The sequence below is a fragment of the Apus apus genome, unplaced genomic scaffold, assembly GCF_020740795.1.
Source record: "Apus apus isolate bApuApu2 unplaced genomic scaffold, bApuApu2.pri.cur manual_scaffold_36_ctg1, whole genome shotgun sequence".
In the NCBI taxonomy this organism is placed as follows: domain Eukaryota; kingdom Metazoa; phylum Chordata; class Aves; order Apodiformes; family Apodidae; genus Apus; species Apus apus.
In genome coordinates, this window is record NW_026248850.1 from 101311 (window position 1) to 106851 (window position 5541).

The window sequence follows — 5541 nt, forward strand, 5'->3', positions numbered from 1 at the left end:
TTTCGATAGCAATTCGGGTTTGGATATTCCCACCCATGGGTCGATGTTCATTCCCAAATATTTTTCCGAGCTCCCAGGATCGATCATATTCAGGGGGGTGCCATTAATCGGCCACGCCGGGCAGTCATTGATCTTATAAGAGTCTTTAGTCGGCTGGATGTAAAAGCCGTGGCACTTCTCCCCCTGTGTCTTGAGACCGGTAAGATTACAAAAGGTCTCGACGATCTCTATATTTTTCATCATGCCCTCCCAGGAGTTACTCAGTAACACCAAATCGTCAGCAAAGGCCAGTGCTGTGATGTTTTGAGAATGGATCTGGAACCCCTCCCCACACTCTTGTAATTTACACAGTAGTGGGTCTACAGCCAGATTGAATAGCAGTGGAGACATGGGATCACCTTGCTTGACTCCTATTTGGATTTTAATGGAGTCGGAGTGCCCACCCTTTAAGGGAATGTTAGTGGTGACGTTGTGGTACATATTCTTAATCAGGGCGATAATGTGCTGGTCGACGCCCCTTTGTTCAAGAGCCGAGATAATGTGGGCATGGCTCACCGTGTCAAATGCTTTAGCTAAGTCTACAAACACCACACCCAGGGCATTTGGTGGCTAGACCTTTCCCAGTTCCTGAAGTACTTATTGCAGAGTGGTTGTGTTGTTTTTGTGGGCATGAAGATGTTCTGAATGCTCCCTTAACTGTCAATCAAAATTTAGCTCCTTCCCATGCCCCACGGGTAGAACGTGTATCTAGAAGCTGCTATTTCTGGTGTAGAGAAGCCAAAATTTCGTGCTAACCAGATTCTGGAGATTAAATGTCAAAAAAAGAGAAAGCCATATCTATGCCACAAGGTGAGGAGTAGCTCAATAAGAACGAATATGCACTGTTTTGTAGGGACACGAAAATGTCCTTTGTGGCAGAAACAAAATCATCTGACTGAAAGAAAGATGCTATATTTTGGACTTAACATACAAACAAGTCTACTGTTGTTGTTGTTGTGACCTAAATGCAGGACCCAGCACATGGCCTAACTGAACCTCGCTGGCCTTGGCCCATCGATCCAGCCTGTCCAGGTCCCTCTGCAGAGCCTTCCTGCCCTCGAGAAGATCAACACTCTAATCCAATTTCGTGTTGTAATCGGCAATAACCAGCCAGAAAAAGAATTTAGAATTAATTAGTTTATTTGAGGTAAGTGAGCAAACAGCGCTGGGCGTCCGAGATCCAGTGCTGGGCACGCCGGGAGTCACCGCTCCACCAAGACGCGCACACGGCTCCTCGCGGGATCCTTTCTTATACAGTTCTTTTTTCCCGCTGTTGCAAAGCTCCACCCTTTCTTGGAAAATTCCATCCTCTGCGTTGTGGTTACCGCTCTTCAGGACATGCGCAGTCACTCAATATGTTCTATAACTTATGGTTCGATACACCTGATTATATAACAGGGTATAGCTTCCAACGTTAACCCTCACATAACCATTACATAACATCCAACATATAGCAAACATACCTTCCAGCGTTTAACAAACATTGCAGTTTAACGTTCAGCCATATACATTCACATTTGATCAGCAAACTAACTTCATGATTCACCTATAACAAATTCCCCCCTTTTTCTTTTTATCGTCAATTTGCTGATCAAATCTTGAAACGGCTTCTTTAGCTGCTTCAAAAAAGGAAGCATTCTCTATTTCAGTCAGTTTGTAATGTTGCTCTCGCAACACTTTAGGGCTCTTACAATACCCTCTCCCTGGATAAGAAGCTGGACATAGATAGTCTCTGATTCAGACATGGTTTTATAGGTACTAAGTCACAGAGTGAGACAACGAAGCTGGGAGAGCCTGTTGTGAGATTGCGTCTAATCACTTGAGAGTCCCCCCACCTTGCAAGGGTCCATTCATAAGGTTTATGGGATTATCTCCCTGTATGCCAGTTATCCAAATTATAATAAGCCAAACTCCTGTTTTACATTCAAATTTCATTCTACCTCTTATCCCCATGGGAGTGAACACATCTCTTTTCATCAGGTCCACCATTATTAGTCTCCACACTTCTACCCCTCTGCCTCCTTCGTCTACTCCTTTGCAGGGAGCAACGAGGTATATTCTCTTCTCGGCAGCAGTGGTATTCTTCAGAAGTTCCTGGAGGCTTTTCTATTATGATTTCTATCTCTGCTCAACTCCCTGTGGTGGCATTTAAGAGGTCTTTTTAAATTTCTCTTGTTTTCCTAATCCCTCAGGCCTCTCCCAATTTCCCTATCCCACTCTTCCTAAGTGACTTCCTGAAAGTTTGCAAATATAACTTGCTTTCCACAAAACTGCTTAATAATCCTTGTGAATTTTACTCCCCTAACATGGTGAATTAGATTGATTAGAAAGTATTGCAAGGGAACTAATTCAAAGTGATCTCTATTTTTAACACGTATTGCCCCTGTCCCCCGTGGTTCTCATCTGGTTGACCATTAAATTTTGTCCACTGTCTGTCTAATATTCCTTGCCAGGACTGAAAGAAAGTGTCATTTCTAAATTTCTGATCACACTGTTGGCAGATGTATAAACGTTGTAAGGCCACCCTGTTTACCCATATAATCCTTTTGCAATGCCCACATAGAATCTTTACCCAAAATTCGCAGTTTCTATCCCCACAGTGACAAGCAGTCCTCAGAGCTAAGTCTACTCGTGCTGAGCATGGAAGATGTCTTCGTCCTGATGCTAACAGCTCCTGAGGCAGGAAGACTGCCTCAGCAACTGAAATTGATCCAAAAAGCTCCTCAATTAATGGTCTCAACAGCTTGGTCCACCGGGACTGCCGTCGAGCTTCCCACTCGTCCTGAGTCTGCATGGGATTTACGCCTTTCGAGTGATTTTTAGTCTCATAGGATCTGGTCCCTGAGTCACCGTCCACTCAGGCGGTCGGATGGGTCTTTTAACTCTACTTGCATGAGTCCATCCTCTCTCAGCTGTTTGAATGGCTGTATTTGTTGTAAGTAAAACAACAAAGGGTCCTTCCCAGCGGGGTGTCAGAGATGATTCTTTCCAGGTTTTTACTAGCACTTGATCTCCAGGTTGAATCCTATGTATTGTAATGTCTAAAGGAGGTCTCTGGACCACCAACCCCTTCTTTCTCAACTCCTGCCTTCGTCTCATCAATTCAACTATATATTCCTGTAAGATTTTATCTTCAATTTTAGGATGTTCTATTGGAACCCCAAAATCATATGGCATCCCATACATCATTTCAAAAGGGGAGATTTCTGTATCGGTACGAGGTTGGGTTCTGATATATAATAGAGCTAGCGGTAGACATTTTACCCAATTCATTTTTGTTTCTATCATTAGCTTAGTTATATGTTTCTTTATTTCTCCATTCATTCTTTCTACTTTTCCCGAGCTCTGTGGATGCCACGGAGTATGATATTCCCATTTGGTCCCAAAAAGCTCTGTTTTCTCTTTAATAAATTTTGAGGTAAAGTGCAGGCCCCTATCTGAATCAACCACAGCTATAACTCCATATCTGGGAATGATTTCTTCTAATAAGATTCTAATCACTGTTTTGGCTGTGGCTCTGGCTACAGCAAAAGCTTCTACAAAGTAGGTAAGATGGTCCACTAGCACCAATAAGTAACGATACCTCCCCACCTTAGGCAATTCAGTAAAGTCTGTCTGGATCTTTTCAAATGGTTTCTTGGCTATTTCTCTACCACCTTGAATTTTCTTTCTTAGTTGTCTCTTATTCACCTTTTGGCAGGTTGAACACCCCTCCAAAACCTTTTTAGCCATTCCATAAGCCCCTACACAGACATATTTAGTTTCAAATTGATCCACTAAAGCTTGAGTTCCCCAATGGGTCTGCTGATGTAATTTCCCCATTATTTTCTGGGCCAATCCCTTCGGAAGGACCTCTCTGCCATCTGGCAACATCCACTTGCCACTCTGTTCCTTTGCTCCTACTTGCTGTAATTTTTCCTTTTCTTTATCTGTAAAACTTTTAACCACATGGAATGATTTTTCTTCATTATCCAATTGCTCTAATACTAATAATGCTGCCCTTTTGTCTTCCTCATCAGCTAAGTTGTTTCCTCAAGTAGTGGGTTTAAAACCTCTCTGATGTCCTTTTACATATACTACAGCTATCTTTTGTGGCCCCCGTAATGCCTTCAATGTTTCTTTAATTAATGTTTCGTGGACCAATCCTTTCCCTTGGGTATTGATTAATCCCCTTTCCTCCCAGATTTTTCCAAAAGTATGAACTACTCCAAAGGCATATTTAGAGTCTGTATAAATTGTTCCTATCTTATCCTTTAGCACTTGTAGGGCCCTCAATAGGGCATACATTTCACAGGCTTGGGCTGACCAGGTTTTCTCTAAGGGACCTGATTCCCTAACTTGAGAGGTCTTCCCATCTATTATAGCATATCCTGATTTATGTTGCCCATTTACTACTCGGGATGAGCCATCTATATATAACTTCTCTCCTTTCTGTATTTTTTCCTCCTCTAAGTCCTCTCTAACTTTGGTCTGGGATTCTATCACTTGAATGCAATTGTGTACTAGCTCCTGAGCTGGTTCACCCTACAAGAACTGTGCTCGATTCTGTAAATTTGTTGTTTCCAATTCTAATTTAGGTGAGTGAATTAATATTCCTTCGTATTTCAGTAATCGGCTATCAGTTAGCCACTTATCTGCCTTTTGTTGTAGGATGCTCTGGATATTATGAGGGGTATACACCTTTAATTCTCCCCCAAAGGTTACTTTCCCAGCCTCTTCCACTAATAGGGCTGTGGCCACTATTGCCTGTAGACAGGTGGGCCATCCCCAACTCACAGGGTCCAATAATTTTTAATAATACCCCACGGGTTTCTTCTGTCCTGCCCATTCTTGTGTTCATACTCCATAAGCTGTGCCATTCTCTGTATTTACAAAAAGGTAAAATGGTTTCCGGATGTCTGGTAAACTTATTGCTAAATCCATTTTTAATTCTTCCAAATGTTTATCATCCTCATTATTCCACTTTACTAGCCCATCTATAGTCAATTTTTCATATAAAAATTTTACTTTACTGCTATAATTCTCAATCCATTGTCGGCAGTATCCTAATAATCCCAGGAGCTGTCTCACCTGCCTTTTTGTTTTGGGGAACTTGGAGGGATAATATGCCATTAATCCGTTCAGGGTCTAGTCTTTTGCATCCCTGGCTTAGCCAGTGTCCTAGGTATTTTACCTCCTCTTCAGTGAATTTTAATTTTGATTTTGGCACCTTCAAACCCTTTAAGCTTAAAAAGTTGAGTAGTCTAATACTCTCTTGCCTGACTTCTTCCTGATTTTCTCCTGCTATTAACAAATCATCTACATATTGTATTAGTACTACATTTTTCCCTAATTCAAATGACTCCAGTAGCTGTTCTAAAGCCTGCCCAAACAAATTAGGGGACTCAGTGAATCCCTGAGGTAAGACAGTCCACCTTAACTGCTGTTTACGGTTTGTTTCTGGACCTTCCCACTCAAAGGCAAAATAATATCTGCAATTTTCTTTTAATGGGCAAGCCCAAA